The sequence below is a fragment of the Palaemon carinicauda genome, chromosome 11 (assembly GCF_036898095.1).
Source record: "Palaemon carinicauda isolate YSFRI2023 chromosome 11, ASM3689809v2, whole genome shotgun sequence".
Classification (NCBI taxonomy): Eukaryota; Metazoa; Arthropoda; class Malacostraca; order Decapoda; family Palaemonidae; genus Palaemon; species Palaemon carinicauda.
In genome coordinates this window covers 20,731,006-20,750,152 of record NC_090735.1, presented here as the reverse complement: position 1 = coordinate 20,750,152, position 19,147 = coordinate 20,731,006, and positions in this window count along the sequence as shown.

Genomic DNA, 19,147 nt, shown 5'->3' with positions numbered 1-19,147 from the left:
TATATATATATATATATATATATATATATATATATATATATATGCAGTATATATATATATATATATATATATATATATATATATATGCAGTATATATATATATATATATATATATATATATATATATATATATATATATATGTATATATATATATATATATATATATATATATATATATATATATATATATATATATATATATATATAGCTATTTATATAAACCATCCTTAGTTTCATGCAGGCGTCAGTTTGTGAAACCGGGGCAGCACCAAAGTCACTAAAGAAAATCCATTAATCATTACGAAATCCAATTAAAATTGAATAAGAGGAATAAGAGCACGCAGTTCATTAACTGACGACATTCCTGTCACAGGAATAATGGAAAGGTAAAAACCATTGGAAAGATAAAACCTTCCTATGAATGTTGAGTAGAATAAAAGGGAGAAGATAAACAAGAGGAAAGAAGAGGAAGAACAGGGTAAAGTGAATGGTTGTGGTGGTCGCTGTGGTAACGTCCCTGACTGGTGAACGCCAGACTGAGGTTCGAGTCCTGCTCAAATTCGATAGTTTCTTTGGTCGTTGCAACCTCACCATCCTTGTGGGATAAGGATGTGGGTTTGGGGGAGCCTGGCCCTCCTTCTTGGTCCTAGCTTGGATGGAGAATTGTCCTGCTTGATAGGGCAATGTCACTGTCTCTTGCCTCTGCCATTCATTAGTAGCATTTAAACCTTTAAATGAGAATAAGAAGTTTCGTAGGAGAACAAAACTATATCGTTGCTATAATTACAGAAATTATCAAATGTCTATCCAAAAAATATTCATGGAAAAAAAGTATAGAAAGAGAAAACTCTGCTGACTCCTAAGATGGGGTGAGGGGGAAAAGCAGTTCATTAAGAAGTTTGGAAATTCGTCAGAACGTTGATGGAACACGAGACGATTATGAAAAAAAAAAAAAAATGCTGAGGAAGATTGATGGGGACTAGGACTCGCTAACAGCAGCGGTTGATAAAAGCTTTGGTGATTATAATTTTGTAAATAACATGAGCAGTGCAACGGAGGAGGAGATAGAATAATGAATAAAAGGGGGAAACATCAAGAAAAGCCTATGAAAGGAGATGAAAGAGATATAGGTGGAGAAAAATTATGGATGAAAAAGAACATGGAAGTTTTGAGATGAGGTTTTTTTTTTTTTTTTTTTTTTTTTTTTTTTTTTTTTTTTTTTTTTTTGCTAGAAAACCCGAGTAGCTCAGACCGAGCATTAGAGGCTTGGAGGTAAAAACAAGAATTTGAGAGAGAGAGAGAGAGAGAGAGAGAGAGAGAGAGAGAGAGAGAGAGAGAGAGAGAGAGAGTCCATCTAAGCTTAGCCGAGAACCATTTCTTATCAAATGTTTGCAGCCCTTGACATATGATTTAATATAAAATTATTTGAAAATGAAAATCATTTGAAAGAAAATGAAGGAAAAATTGGAAAAGGGGGTAAAAGTATAGGAAATATAAATTATAAGGAAAAATTGGAAAAGGGGTTAAAAGTATAGGAAATATAAATTATCATCTGGATAAGAAACATGTGTTATGGAATCGGATTTTTTTACACTTTATTAATCCTAAAAGTAGAGTCGCATTCTTTTGGTTTCAGTGTTATTGAAATTTTTCTTTTGCTTTTGAATTTATTATATTGTGTAAAAACTTTTTTTAAATGGGTTATTCACAATCTTTTAATCTAGAAATATTACCTTTCTTTCGACAACTCAGTTTTTCATGATACCAACTGAACAGTGATCCACCCTATTCTTATTTCAATATTATTATCATCTCCTTCCACGCCTATAGACACAAAGGGCTTCGCTTAAAATTTTCCAGTCGTCTCGACTTCTCCATTCATCATCTCACACTTCCTCAGCCATGTAGGCCTGGCTCTTCCAACTCTTCCAGTACCTAGAGGGGCCCAGTTGAAAGTTTGGTGAACTAATCTCTATTGGGGAGTGCCGAGAGCATGCCCAAACCATCTCCATCTACCCCTCGCCATTATCTCATCTACATATGGCACTCGGGTAATCTCTCCTATGGGTTAATTTCTATATTTTAATATGCAATTTATATCTTTTTTTTAACACAAAAATCAATAGAAAATCTTACAGAGATCCTGTATTATCCGGAAAATAATAATAGAAAATTTGCTTCATTATGTATCCATTCTTCCTCATCTCATGAGAACCATCGAATTTCTCATTATGCACAGACTGTAAGAAGAGGTATCTATGTGTCCTCATTAAATCGAGAGTTTATTTCTAGGTATTCGGGCTCCTTCGTCGACGGATCATTACGATCTACGTAACAAGATTATTCCGTGAAATTTTATGAGAGAGAGAGAGAGAGAGAGAGAGAGAGAGAGAGAGAGAGAGAGAGAGAGAGAGAGAGATGCAATACGGTCAGCAGAGTTGGAGAGGCGAGATGTATGTAATTCCTTCTTTGACAGAACTGATGAATGTAGACTGATATAACCCATCATTTGTCTCATTGTGGAAGAGAGAGAGAGAGAGAGAGAGAGAGAGAGAGAGAGAGAGAGAGAGAGAGAGAGAGAGAGATTTTCTGTGTGCTCGTAGGCTTAGGATCTAAATATTGAATTTAATATAGTCAATAGGAAAGATTTCTCGACTATTCATTAACGGCTTTTTGGCAGTATTCTGCCTATTTATCTTTAAAGGTTAATTTTTTATTCTTAGTTCATTGATGTATACTTACAATTACATATCCTGTCTTATCAACTCTTTCTGTTGTACATAAATCTTGAATATTTACAGATAAACCAACCTCTTGCATCATACTATTTACCATTAAACAAAAGCAATATTATCCGTAAAGATTTCTCATTTGGATTGGGATTCCATTCATTATGCGTCTCCTTCATTGTAAGAAGGACCATCGACATCCTCATTATAGTCTCTGAGGACAGATATCTTTTCCTCATTAAAGCAAGACTTGGTATTAATTCTAACTATGTAAACTGAGCTTTCCATGGGACATCAAAACAGACAAACAGACTGACAGACGGAACTAGTGAAAGATGGTGAGTGTTAATTTTTTTTTTTTTTTTTTTTTTTTTTTGTGATTCCTGGATATAAATCTTAAAATTGACAGACGCTGGTTTGAGGAAATGTCCATAAATCTTAATCGTTTTCTATGGTATTTTGATTACATCTCTCTCTCTCTCTCTCTCTCTCTCTCTCTCTCTCTCTCTCTCTCTCTCTCTCTCTCTCTCTCTTAATTTTTCACATATGGCATTTTTTTATCCTTCTTCTCTAACGATGGCCTTGTAACATCTGTCAGGTCATCTCCCCAACATCTATTATACCAAAATCATCAAAATCTTTCGCTCTACTGCAAAGCGTTGAAAGTCTCTTCTTGTTTCTGTTTACCCTTCTTTCTCAACATTCTTTCCCTCCAGAAAAGATAGTGCAGTCAGTGCACCTCGCGAGGTTCACTGTAAGTATTCCTAATAGCCTTATGCCGCGCTCACCTTTTAGCCTTCAGCCTTACTTCCATTCCAAATTCCTCTCCTTTATCATAAAGTCTAACTTCTATTGGTAGCCTGCTGGAAACGTCCCTGCCTAGCGATCAGTTGGACTGGGGTTCAAGATCCACTTAAGATGTTTAATTTCTTTAATGAATGCAACCTCACTATCCTTGTGAACTAAGAATTTGGGGTTTGAGGGCTGCCTACAGGTCTACCTGATGAGTCGTGAGCAGCCATTGTCTGGCTCTCCCTGGTCCGAGTTTGGGTGGAGATGGGGCTTGGGCGCTTATCATATCAATATGGTCATCCTCCAGGGCATTATCGCTGTCCCTTGCCTCTGCCATTCATGAGTAACCTTTGCTTCTGAGGTATCCGAAAAAAATAAAACTATAAACATGATTTTGGTTCTTATTTAGAATTATTTTTCGAACTGATCATTTAGAATTATATCTTATGCTGTTAAGTCATTTCCACTTGCCGATGTTGACTTTATAATTAACTATTGCTCCTGTTGGAATGAAAGGCTGAAATTCATTTCACATTTCCAATTAAAATTTGTCTTATTTCAACTTCCAAAACTTTAAGAACTTTACGACTTTGTAAAAAGAAAATACTATTAAAAGCTTAATTTAAATAACTCGTATGATTTGTTTTCGATTAAAGAAATAGTCTAGCTTTTAACATACGTAGTGTAGAGTTTCTCAACATAGATAGAAATAAAGGATTTAATGATAGTTATGATGTTACATTGTTTTCATTCGTTTGCTTATTCCTATTTTACACGTATGTATGTATGTATGTATGTATGTATGTATATATGTATAGAGAGAGAGAGAGAGAGAGAGAGAGAGAGAGAGAGAGAGAGAGAGAGAGAGAGGAAACCATAAAACACATGCTATCAAACAGTCATTAAACAAAGGCATAAATTATCCAGGAAATTGTTATCTCATCAACACGCACTTAAATGCACATGAACTTTATTTGCATAATACCATTTTGAAATAGCATCAGAGTTTAATGAGATCTGGGGCCATTAGAAAACCCATTAATTGAATAGATATACGAGGATCCCCTATCACAAGCCTTTAATGAACGTTCCCATTATTTACCCTGTAGATATGAATATTTAGTTGGTAATACAATTAACAGTTAATATGTTACTACTTGTTTACGCGACCAGTCAAAAATGATGGCTAAATGTTTAGATAGATTCGCAAACAAACAGATTAAAAGCTTCTAACCTATTCCCCCTTTCCTAACTACCACACGACAGTTTGGGCAATTTGTAGGAGATTGTTGTCTCCGAGTTGTTGCCGCTCAGCGTGATACCATATATATATATATATATATATATATATATATATATATATATATATATATATATATATATATATACCTCATACTTGGGATCGAACGCTAGCCCCTTCTAATGAAAGGCCAGGTCGAAACCAACCATGCCACGAGAGGCCATAAAAGGAAATCGGAACCTGACGCTAACTAGCTGTCCGAGGATTTACCTGGCGAGACATCAGTCTCTTACCAGCGAGTTTTACCCGATTTCCCCGGCCCACCACGTGACACAATTGGTAGTAATTCATTCAAATTACCCCTAATGAGTCAATATGGATAAATATCAACACAACATCGTGTTCAAATAGAAATAAATTTCTACCTCATACTTGGGATCGAACGCTAGCCCCTTCTAATGAAAGGCCAGGTCGAAACCAACCATGCCACGAGAGGCCATAAAAGGAAATCGGAACCTGACGCTAACTAGCTGTCCGAGGATTTACCTGGAGAGACATCAGTCTCTTACCAGCGAGTTTTACCCGATTTCCCCGGCCCACCACGTGACACAATTGGTAGTAATTCATTCAAATTACCCCTAATGAGTCAATATGGATAAATATCAACACAACATCGTGTTCAAATAGAAATAAATTTCTACCTCATACTTGGGATCGAACGCTAGCCCCTTCTAATGAAAGGCCAGGTCGAAACCAACCATGCCACGAGAGGCCATAAAAGGAAATCGGAACCTGACGCTAACTAGCTGTCCGAGGATTTACCTGGCGAGACATCAGTCTCTTACCAGCGAGTTTTACCCGATTTCCCCGGCCCACCACGTGACACAATTGGTAGTAATTCATTCAAATTACCCCTAATGAGTCAATATGGATAAATATCAACACAACATCGTGTTCAAATAGAAATAAATTTCTACCTCATACTTGGGATCGAACGCTAGCCCCTTCTAATGAAAGGCCAGGTCGAAACCAACCATGCCACGAGAGGCCATAAAAGGAAATCGGAACCTGACGCTAACTAGCTGTCCGAGGATTTACCTGGCGAGACATCAGTCTCTTACCAGCGAGTTTTACCCGATTTCCCCGGCCCACCACGTGACACAATTGGTAGTAATTCATTCAAATTACCCCTAATGAGTCAATATGGATAAATATCAACACAACATCGTGTTCAAATAGAAATAAATTTCTACCTCATACTTGGGATCGAACGCTAGCCCCTTCTAATGAAAGGCCAGGTCGAAACCAACCATGCCACGAGAGGCCATAAAAGGAAATCGGAACCTGACGCTAACTAGCTGTCCGAGGATTTACCTGGCGAGACATCAGTCCCTTACCAGCGAGTTTTACCCGATTTCCCCGGCCCACCACGTGACACAATTGGTAGTAATTCATTCAAATTACCCCTAATGAGTCAATATGGATAAATATCAACACAACATCGTGTTCAAATAGAAATAAATTTCTACCTCATACTTGGGATCGAACGCTAGCCCCTTCTAATGAAAGGCCAGGTCGAAACCAACCATGCCACGAGAGGCCATAAAAGGAAATCGGAACCTGACGCTAACTAGCTGTCCGAGGATTTACCTGGCGAGACATCAGTCTCTTACCAGCGAGTTTTACCCGATTTCCCCGGCCCACCACGTGACACAATTGGTAGTAATTCATTCAAATTACCCCTAATGAGTCAATATGGATAAATATCAACACAACATCGTGTTCAAATAGAAATAAATTTCTACCTCATACTTGGGATCGAACGCTAGCCCCTTCTAATGAAAGGCCAGGTCGAAACCAACCATGCCACGAGAGGCCATAAAAGGAAATCGGAACCTGACGCTAACTAGCTGTCCGAGGATTTACCTGGCGAGACATCAGTCTCTTACCAGCGAGTTTTACCCGATTTCCCCGGCCCACCACGTGACACAATTGGTAGTAATTCATTCAAATTACCCCTAATGAGTCAATATGGATAAATATCAACACAACATCGTGTTCAAATAGAAATAAATTTCTACCTCATACTTGGGATCGAACGCTAGCCCCTTCTAATGAAAGGCCAGGTCGAAACCAACCATGCCACGAGAGGCCATAAAAGGAAATCGGAACCTGACGCTAACTAGCTGTCCGAGGATTTACCTGGCGAGACATCAGTCCCTTACCAGCGAGTTTTACCCGATTTCCCCGGCCCACCACGTGACACAATTGGTAGTAATTCATTCAAATTACCCCTAATGAGTCAATATGGATAAATATCAACACAACATCCTGTTCAAATAGAAATAAATTTCTACCTCATACTTGTAAAACTCGCTGGTAAGAGACTGATGTCTCGCCAGGTAAATCCTCGGACAGCTAGTTAGCGTCAGGTTCCGATTTCCTTTTATGGCCTCTCGTGGCATGGTTGGTTTCGACCTGGCCTTTTATTAGAAGGGGCTAGCGTTCGATCCCAAGTATGAGGTAGAAATTTATTTCTATTTGAACACGATGTTGTGTTGATATTTATCCATATTGACTCATTAGGGGTAATTTGAATGAATTACTACCAATTGTGTCACGTGGTGGGCCGGGGAAATCGGGTAAAACTCGCTGGTAAGAGACTGATGTCTCGCCAGGTAAATCCTCGGACAGCTAGTTAGCGTCAGGTTCCGATTTCCTTTTATGGCCTCTCGTGGCATGGTTGGTTTCGACCTGGCCTTTCATTAGAAGGGGCTAGCGTTCGATCCCAAGTATGAGGTAGAAATTTATTTCTATTTGAACACGATGTTGTGTTGATATTTATCCATATATATATATATATATATATATATATATATATATATATATCAAAAGGCATTTTCTTTATCATTTAAAGCAGGTATTTTCCTCATTTTTTGACATGAAGAAATTCTTTAGTTAGTGTGTAGATTATAATGTCATAGAAAAGATCATTTTTTATCTGGTTAAGTAAATAACTTTGTGGTTTAACCCGCTTAGAATAATTATTTAAACCTCATAGCAGATTGGAAATGTTCCTGCTCTGCGATCTGATGAACTGGAGTTCGAGACCTACTTTTATGCTCTATAGTTTATTGTAGTGTCACTGTCTCTGGCCTCTGCCGTTCATGAGGGACCTTTAAACCTTTAAACCCTGGCCAAGTAATATAAAATTCCATCTCTATATTACGATAAATGTAAACACTGCGAATCCCACAAAAGAAGAAAAAAAAAGAAGTTTAGAAACCAACAAAAGAAAATCAGAAAAAAACTTCTTGGACTCTGAGACTTCCAATGGTGATTAAGGATGTTCGTGATCTACCGGGGCATTTGGAGGATTTCCTCTGAAGAAAAATGGAGGATTCTTCTGAAGGCTAGATCAGAATCTCCTCCAGGATCTTTTCTTCTCATCTCTTTTTTTTTCAAACTGCAATCTTCCTCTTGAACTCTTCGGATTAACAAAAAAAAGGAGAGACGGGACTTTATTTTTCTTTGGTCTCAAACATTTCCTTCTATTTCTCTCATTTTTTTTCTTGCTTTTCTTCTTTTTGGCAAATGCATTTTTTTTTCTCAAACATTTCCTATTTCTCTCATTTTTTCTGTTATTTCTTCTTTCTGGCAAATGCATTTTTTCTCAAACACTTCCTATTTCTCTCATTTTTTTTCTTTGATTTCTTCTTTCTTGCAAATGCATTTATTTTTTGTCTCAAACATTTCCTTCTATTTCCCTCATTTTTTCATTTCTTCTTTCTGGCAAATGCATTTATTGTCTCAAACATTTCCTTCTATTTCTCTCATTTTTTTCTTTGATTTCTTCTTTCTGACAAATGCATTTATTTTTTTTCTCAAACATTTCCTTCTATTTCTTTCATTTTTTCTTTGATTTCTTCTTTTTGGCAAATGCATTTATATTTTTCTCTGACATTTCCTTCTATTTCTCTCATTTTTTTCGTTGATTTCTTCTTTCTGACAAATGCATTTACTGTTTCAAACATTTCCTTCTATTTCTCTCATTTTTTTCGTTGATTTCTTCTTTCTGACAAATGCATTTACTGTTTCAAACATTTCCTTCTATTTCTCTCATTTTTTTCGTTGATTTCTTCTTTCTGACAAATGCATTTACTGTTTCAAACATTTCCTTCTATTTCTCTCATTTTTTTCGTTGATTTCTTCTTTCTGACGAATGCATTTATTTTTTGTTCTCAAACATTTCCTTCTATTTCTCTCATTGTTTCTTTGATTTCTTCTTTCTGGCAAATTCATTTATTTTTTGTCTCAAACATTTCCTTCTATTGCTCTCATTTTTTCTTTGATTTCTTCTTTCTGGCAAATGCATTTTTTTTCTCAAGCATTTTCTTCTATTTCTCTCATTTTCTCTTCGATTTCCTCTTTCTGGCAAATGCATTTATTGCTTCAAACATTTCCTTCTATTTCTCTCATTTTTTTTCTTTGATTTCTTCTTTCCGGTAGATGCATTTTGAATGGAAATTTGTTTTCGTAGCGTTAATGAGGTTCAATATTGGTTCTCAATATTAACTCCCAATATCGATAAGAAATATATTGGGGAGGAAATCATTTTTGACCCATGTTATCGGTAGAAAACTTTCTTGGAGTTACTTTTAGTTTTATGTTATGCTAACCACTAAAATAGTTTGTATAATTCGTCTGTCGTTTTTCATTTTTTGCGGTTACTCCTGATATCATTTTGTTTTATTATATTTCCTAAACATCTATCTATTCTTATATATTAATTCACCGAAACAGCTTGTATGATGCTGTTAGGTTTGCTTTAATGTTGTTTTTTTTATAATTCTCTTTTCTTTTATTTCTTAACAATAACATCAACAACAAATGCCGCTGTCTTTAGTCCACTGCAGGACAAAGGACTCAGACATGTCCTTATTTATGTCTGGTGTTTGGCTAGTTTTCATCACCACGTTGGCCACTGCGGATTGGTGATGGTGGGAGATTTTTGCTTGGTCGCTCACAGCAAACCAGCCTTGTATGGGTTGCCCTGACAGGTACAGCTTTGCTGATCATGGCAAAAGGCAAACCCTTTCACAAAGCAATGTGTTTTTTATTTTAACTTCAATCATATACATGATATAAGTACTTACACACTCTTTCTCTCTCTTTAATTATATACAGGCTATACGGTAATTACTTACCATCTCTCTCTCTCTCTCTCTCTCTCTCTCTCTCTCTCTCTCTCTCTCTCTCTCTCTCTCTCTCTCTCTCTCTCTCCTTCACAGACTTAACGCCTACATTTCTAGATTATGAAACACGAACGTATAACATAACTCTAATCTCTTCATTTTAAATGAATTTGTGTATTAATTTCTCAAACCGCGGTATCCCTTTAAAGATTAGTTTCTGACTCGGGGGAAAAAACCAAAGGCTTAAATCGGCTTATCGAAAATCGCTCTTTATTCCCAGACTTTTCACGGGCAATTTCGTCGAATCAGGAGGCGTTTGGACGTGTTAAAAACGTGAATTTTTATCTAAAAGGTAAAACCTAAAAATCAAATAGAGTTACGGAAAGTAGAATGTAATTGCAAGGTAAAGACAGATCTAGTTGTGATGATAGTGAAGATAGTAATGATGATGATGATTATGATGATGAGATATAATTAAGCCTTAGTTAACACAACAACTAATATTGAGAAAGTCTGTTTATTATCATTATTATTATTATTATTATTATTATTATCATCAGAAGCAGCAGGAGCAGCTAAGCCACAACCGTAGTTGGGAAAACAGGATGCTATATGCCCAAGGGCTCTAACAAGGAAAAGAGTGAGGAAAGGAAATAAGGAAACTGATAGAATATATAGTGTGCCTGGGTGAACCCTCAAGCAAGAGAACTCTAACCCAAGACAATGAAATGAAAATCAAACTCTCAGTCGGTCTTTCCTACCATTCGTTTCCAAATTGCCGTATTGCATCTCTTCGGTATTTTCTGAACCATTCAAGTCTTTCCAAAGGTCAACCTTACCTGCCTCGGCCTTTGACCCTTAAAAGGGGTTATGAAAAGTTTGCATATCTCACTGAGTTCTTAACAGGAATCAGAATACAGTTTTTACTAGCTTTAAGATTAATTAATTTCGTTGTATTTAACTTCAGTTATCTACATTGTTGTGGCAGTAGTGAAAATCATCGAAGGAATAATTGAATATGTTGAATTTTAAGATATAGTTGATTGGTATCGAATGTGGATATACTAAATCGACATAACATACCTTTTTCATGCTATCAAAACAACTTTCAACGTTGAAATCTTCAGTTGGGTTTTTCTGTTATTTTCTGACACCTATTTTTACCAGATTATACCTTCCTGTTCTGTATATTTCCTCCTTCAAAGCAGATTAGAGAGAGAGAGAGAGAGAGAGAGAGAGAGAGAGAGAGAGAGAGAGAGAGAGAGAGAGAGAGAGAGCATAGTTCTATTTAATTTTTGCCATAAAGATTTCATGAGAGAGAGAGAGAGAGAGAGAGAGAGAGAGAGAGAGAGAGAGAGAGAGAGAGAGAGAGAGAGAGAGAGAGAGAGAGAGAGAGAGAATAGTTCTATTTAATTTTTGCCATAAAGATTTCATGAGAGAGAGAGAGAGAGAGAGAGAGAGAGAGAGAGAGAGAGAGAGAGAGAGAGAGAGAAAAAGAGAGAGAGAGAGAGAGAGATTATAGGTAATGAAATTGTGAAATCCTTATGAATCAAATTCTGTCCCATTTTGCCACAAGCCAAGTAGCAGCCTTATAACCATCAATGCTCGTGGTAGTCTATTCCTATTGGAAACTTCCCTGTCTGGCGAACTGCTGGACTGGAGTTCGAGATCCACTCAAGCTCGATAGTTTCATGTAGTGTCTGCAACCTCTCCTTCCTTGTGAGCCAAGGATTGGAAGGTTTGGGAGAGCCTATAGCATCAGTAGTCATTGTCTTGCCCTCCTTGGTCCTAGCTTGATGAAGAGGGGGCTTGGGCGCTGATCATGTGTGTATATGGTCAGTTTTTAGGATTATCTTAGAAGGCCATTATCACTATCCCTTCCTTGCCTCTGCCATTCATGAGTGACCTTTAAAACTTAGACTGCACCAAAACCTCATTTCCATACCCAGTCACATTCTTGGAATGTTTCTTTTAATATTATTTCGCTTATTTATATATTTTTTCGCTATTTTTTTATTATTTTTAATTTTTTTTACTTTATTGTGTGTTTACTGTTACTGATACCAATAATGTGTGTTTGTATGGACTGCAAAAAACTGCTGCACCGAGGAAGTCTGATAGGAACCACAACCATAGATATTCAATGCTTCTATGACAGTGGTTGGTTGCAAGTGCTCACTTTGCAACATTCATTATACATAGCTTTTCAAATCCTCTGTAATACCCATAAGTAATCAGAAACACATCAGAAAGTATAATAATAAAGCTTTAGATAAATAAATCATAAAGATAAAATTTCCTTTTTTTCTAACTTCTATACGAAAAACTTCATTTATTCTTTAGTTTGTATTCAGACCTCAAGCCTGTACGACCATAAAAATGTGCCAAAGATAATCATGAAAGAAATCACTCGCCTAAGATAATCATGAGAGAAATCAATCACCAAAGATATTCATGAGAGAAATCACTCGCCTAAGGTAATCATAAGAGAAATCAATCGCCAAAGATGTTCATGAGAGAAATCAGACGCCAAGATAATCTTAAGAGCAATCAGTTGCCAAAGATAATCATGAGAGAAATCAATCGCCAAAATTAATCATGAGAGAAATCAATTGCCAAAGATAATCATGACAACTCAATCGCCAAAATTAATCATGAGAGAAAAAATCGCCAAAATTAATCATGAGAAAAATCAATCATCAAAGATAATCATGAGAGAAACCAGTCACCAACCATAATCATGAGAGAAATCAATTGCCTAAGTTAATCATGAGAGAAATCACTCGTCTAAGATAATCCTGAGCAAAATCAATTGCCAAATATAATCATGAGAGAAGTCAATCGCCAAGATAATCATGAGATGAATTAAACGCCAAAGATAATCATGAGAGAAACCAATCACCTAACATAATCATGAGAGAAATCAATCGCCATGATAATCTTGAGAAATATCAATTGCCAAAGATAATCATGAGAGAAACCAATCACCAAACATAATCATTACTCATGAGAGAAATCAATCGCCAAAGATAATCATGAGAGCAATCCATTGCCAAAGATAATCATGAGAGAATTAAGTAGCTTAAGATAATCATGAGAGAAATCAGTAGCTTAAGATAATCATGAGAGAAAAAAATTATCAAGGATAATCATGATAGACATCACTCGCCTAAGATAATCATGAGATAAATCAATTGCTGAAGATAATCATGAGAGAAATCAATCGGCTAAGATAATCATGAGAGAAATCACTCGCCTAAGATAATCCTGAGCGAAATCAATTGCCAAATATAATCATGAGAGTAATCAATTGACTAAGATAATCATTAGAGAAATCAATCGCCAAGACAATCATGAGAAAAATTAAATGCCAAAGATAATCATGAGAGAAACCAATCACCTAACATAATCATGAGAGAAATCAATCGCCAAGATAATCTTGAGAAATATCAATTGCCAAAGATAATCATGAGAGAAACCAATCACCAAACATAATAATTAATCATGAGAGAAATCAATCGCCAAAGATAATCATGAGAGCAATCCATTGTCAAAGATATTCATGAGAGAAATCACTCGCCTAAGATAATCCTGAGCAAAATCAATTGCCAAATATAATCATGAGAGAAGTCAATCGCCAAGATAATCATGAGAAAAATTAATTGCCAAAGATAATCATGAGAAAAATTAATTGCCAAAGATAATCATGAGAGAAATCAATCGCCTAAGATAATCATGAGAGAAATCACTCGCCTAAGATAATCCTGATCGAAATCAATTGTCAAATATAATCATGAGAGAAATCAATCGCCAAGATAATCATGAGAAAAATTAATTGCCAAAGATAATCATGAGAGAAACCAATCACCAAACATAATCATGAGAGAAATCAATCGCCAAAGATAATCATGAGAGAAATCAATTGCCAAAGATAATCATGAGAGAAATCAATAGCCTAAGATAATCATGAGAGAAATCAATTGCCAAAGAAAATCATGAGGGAAATCAATCACCAAGATAATAATGAAAAAAATGAATTGCCAAAGATAATAATGAGAGAAACCAATCACCAAACATAATCATGAGTGAAATCAATCACCAAAGATAAGCATGAGAGAAATCCATTGCCAAAGATAATCATGAGATAAATTAATAGCCTAAGATAATCATGAGAGAAATCAACTGTCAAAGATAATCATGAGAGAAATCACTTGCCTAAGATAATCATGAGACAAATCACTCGCCTAAGATAATCATGAAAGAAAACACTCGCCTAAGATAATCATTAGAGAAATCAATTGTCAAAGATAATCATGAGAGAAATCACTCGCCTAAGATAATCATGAGAGAAATCAATTGCCAAAGATAATCTTGAGAAATATCAATTGCCAAAGATAATCATGAGAGAAACCAATCACCAAACATAATCATTACTCATGAGAGAAATCAATCGCCAAAGATAATCATGAGAGCAATCCATTGCCAAAGATAATCATAAGAGAAATAAGTAGCTTAAGATAATCATGAGAGAAATCAGTAGCTTAAGATAATCATGAGAGAAAAAAATTATCAAGGATAATCATGATAGACATCACTCGCCTAAGATAATCATGAGATAAATCAATTGCTGAAGATAATCATGAGAGAAATCAATCGGCTAAGATAATCATGAGAGAAATCACTCGCCTAAGATAATCCTGAGCGAAATCAATTGCCAAATATAATCATGAGAGTAATCAATTGACTAAGATAATCATTAGAGAAATCAATCGCCAAGATAATCATGAGAAAAATTAAATGCCAAAGATAATCATGAGAGAAACCAATCACCTAACATAATCATGAGAGAAATCAATCGCCAAGATAATCTTGAGAAATATCAATTGCCAAAGATAATCATGAGAGAAACCAATCACCAAACATAATAATTAATCATGAGAGAAATCAATCGCCAAAGATAATCATGAGAGCAATCCATTGTCAAAGATATTCATGAGAGAAATCACTCGCCTAAGATAATCCTGAGCGAAATCAATTGCCAAATATAATCATGAGAGAAGTCAATCGCCAAGATAATCGTGAGAAAAATTAATTGCCAAAGATAATCATGAGAGAAATCAATCGCCTAAGATAATCATGAGAGAAATCACTCGCCTAAGATAATTCTGAGCGAAATCAACTGTCAAATATAATCATGAGAGAAATCAATCGCCAAGATAATCATGAGAAAAATTAATTGCCAAAGATAATCATGAGAGAAACCAATCACCAAAGATAATCATGAGAGAAATCCATTGCCAAAGATAATCATGAGAGAAATCAATAGCCAAGATAATCATGAGAGAAATCAATTGTCAAAGATAATCCTGAGAGAAATCAATCGCCAAAATAATCATGAGAGAAATCAGTCGCCAAAGATAATCATGAGAGAAATCCATCGGCAAAGATAATCACGAGAGAAATTCATCGCAAAAGATAATCATGAGAGAAATCCATCGCCAAAGATGATCATGAGAGAAATCAATCACCAAAGATAACCATGAGAGAACTCCGCTCTCACACCAACAGCTCCTCCTACCTCGAAGACCATCGATTCTGAAAGCGACACTTATGTGGATTAAACTGTCACTCCTCTCGCAAAGCCATTACGGAAATGAGTCGTATATAAACACGAGCAATTAAGCGGAGTGTCGCCTCTAATCTAGAACACGCCCCCACTCGCCACCCACAACTTGGCAGTGTCGAAATTTGGGGGGGGGGGGGGGGGAGTCATGCACTTCCTTTGCTGAAGCCGCTTTTATTTCGAAGATGATTATTTGCAATGTCTGATCACCCGGATCAATATTATTATTATTATTATTATTATTATTATTATTATTATTACTAATTGCTAAGCTACAACCCTAGTTGGAAAAGCAGGATGCTATATGCCGAGCTGCTCCAACAGGGAAAATAGCCCAGTAAGGAAAGGAAACAAGGAAAAAAAATATTTTAAGAACAGTAACATTAAACTAAATATCTCCTATATAAATTATGAAAACTTTAACAAAACAAGAGGAAGATAAATTAGATAGAATAGTGTGCCCGATTGTACCCTCAAGCAAGAGAACTCTAACCCAAAATAGTGGAACTCTGATAGCAAGCTTTGAATTTACCTTCCTTCTGTGTTCTTTTCCTGTTGATATTTATATACTTCATTCCTTTAAGGACATACGTCTTTCGGTATTTAATCATGCTTTTTTTCCCTTATCCTTGGGTATTAGGTTTTCAAACTATTGCCAATAAATATATACATCATAAAAATGACGGCCAGATATTTTGATAGGTATACAGACACGCGCACACAAACCTTCCTCTCACCACGGTATGACTCTCGCCGTACTCGAGCGACGAGGAGAGCTGAACGTGACAGGAAAGATATATATATATTATATATATATACATATATATATATATATATATATATATATATATATATGATATATATATATATATATATATATATATATATATATATATATATATATATATATATATATATATATATATATATAGAGCGAGAGCTAGCAGCCATTTATTTACCGGAGATGACCAAATTTCTAGTGGACATTTTTGGAAAGGGTCTACCATGGGACATCCAAAAAATGAGTATCTTTAAGTTTGGCAGTGGTGGGTGTGGATTTTATTAACCCCTTTTGTCTGAAAACGGGCTTTTCATTTTTCGGCAAAATTTGGGGGTTAGTGAGAGTAAATTGGCCTAGAATAAAGAACTATATACCAAAATGATGCTATTGATGAGTAGATTTATTTGATATTAAACTAAATTAATTAATTTATTATTAGAGGTCACCAGGGGTCAAAAGGTCAAGTTCAGCCCTTTGAAATGCCTGATTTGGGTTTTAGTTGTATTTTGGCTAAATAAGACATCAAAATTTGCAAAAGGTTTACTAAATATGCATAAAATATAAAAAAGAGATACAAATAAAGTTTTTTGAAGAACGTGGGATCTATTCCAGCTATATTACTAGTATGGAGTTCTCTAAAAATCTATTTCCTTTTCTTCATCCGAGAAATGGCTGATCTCATCATCATCATCATCATCATCATCATCATCATCTTCCTGTACATCAGATTCTTCAATGGTTAACTTATCAGGAATATTTGAGCCAGTGAACCAGACAATCATCAATCTGCCATTCTGGACTTTCCAGCCATGTCCTTCAAGGACCAAATGAGTCTGGATCGGCTTCCCTTGCATTCCTCTATTTGTGTGCAACAAAGTTAGTTCTTAGCAACTTCTGTTGCAACACTCTCTGGCAAGGAGGAAGACAACAGGGGTCTGTAGTTTTGATTTTATCAGACGGATCAGTTTCCTTCTTAGGGGCATACAACTTGCGGAAAAATTGAAGCCTGGCTTCATCAACACTTGTCAGGTTCCGAACTCCATAGACAATGCACAAGTACTCTTCAACTACAGCAGCAACATCTGGATCGATGACATCTGAGTCTCCAAGGTGACTAATTGCTGATGTGAACCTAGGGTTGTTTTTCATTATTTCAAATGGCTTCCACTTTGCTTTTCTCATAAAACAGGCTGTGTAATCACAGCCTGTCAGCGCATGGAAGAAGGCTGTGTAATCACAGCCTGTCAGCGCATGGAAGCTTGGTTGCAAGATGTGAGATGTGACATATGTATGAAACGCATGGAATTTCTAGAACTCAATCCAGCATCCATCCAAATCTGTGCATTAAGAAACCTAGCATGGTAGAGAATGATGATGAAGACGTCAGTGTCGTTACTGCGAATGGCAATCACTGGGACCACATCATGGTTAACAGCAACAAAGTTTGCATGGTACAGTAACCGTGTATCAGCTTCTTCATGCCTGCACTGAAGCTCATGAACCAGGATCCTGTTGACAGTTTCACGTGCTGAAGTGTAAAGGTAGCATTCATGTTCCACTGTAAAGTAGACCTGATGTCCTTGAAGAGTCGATGCATATCTATCTGATGACCATTCATCCTTCAAGAAGGCCAAAAACCCTGTTTTGAAATGTGATGTGCTCCAAGCCGTGTTGAGATCTGGTGGTCTTTTCTGTGACGAGCCAGTGATTATGTAGGTAGTGGGTGTCCTACCACACAAGTCATGTTCAATGTCCTTGATACTTGGCCCTTAGGATATGTGTCACAGACTATGTGTACAATTTCACCAGTGCTACAAGCCTATTTCAAAATGGACATTGCCATGCCACCCTAGGTGGATGGCATGTCAAGCGTACGGAAGAAGAATATAGGATCAATAATATACACATCAGTCCTGTTTGGTATGGCATTCAAGTTTCCCATTGCTTCTAATTTTTCCATTAATGTCCTCTTTTATGTTTTGTTCATATCACCAGTTATATGACACAATAAGAAAGGAACTGAAGTGGGAGGATAGGACAGGTCAATACCGAGATCAAGTTATTGCGTTACTGACAAATACAGCAGCTTTCTAAATATGTCTCTGGTGCATTTTTCTTCCTTTATCTGTTTGTCCTTTGTGGTGAATTTCACTGTTACTGCATCCTGTGTGACATTTATCACCTTTCTTTGCTTAACAGTCCGTTTAAAACGCCCACCATCTACATTACATTCATTAACAAAAACTTGATGCCAAGTAGATCCAGTTTCTTTTGACTGCAGAAGTCTGTCTTTCACACCATCCAGTGTTTAGGCAATACAGAATATCCTCATTAACAGTGAATGGATTGAGAGTGTTCTCCACCTCTGTGATCGTGCTCTTAAGGTATGCATTGTCTTTGGCTATCCTTGATGGCTTTAGTTCCTGTATTGCATCATCCACCAGTGTGATTCCAGCCATTTCCAGGAGACAACTCACAAATACTCCCCTAAAAGATCTTGTCACTGTTAACCCCATACGGACTGCAACATTCTGTGTAAATGCAGCAATACCCTTTTGGCTGGATGCGGCATCCCTATTCACAGCTTGCTGTAAGGTAATAGCAAATGCACTTCTGGAAAAGGTATTCCTAGTTCTCCGCACAGAGAGTGCACCTGCTTCAAAACTTTGCTTGATTCCGGGATGTGTCATTTCCATATTGAGCAGATTGAGGTGATACAATGACATCCAACGGGCATAGCTTGACTTGTGAGTTGCAAAGAATATAGGAATCATTGAGCCTAAAGC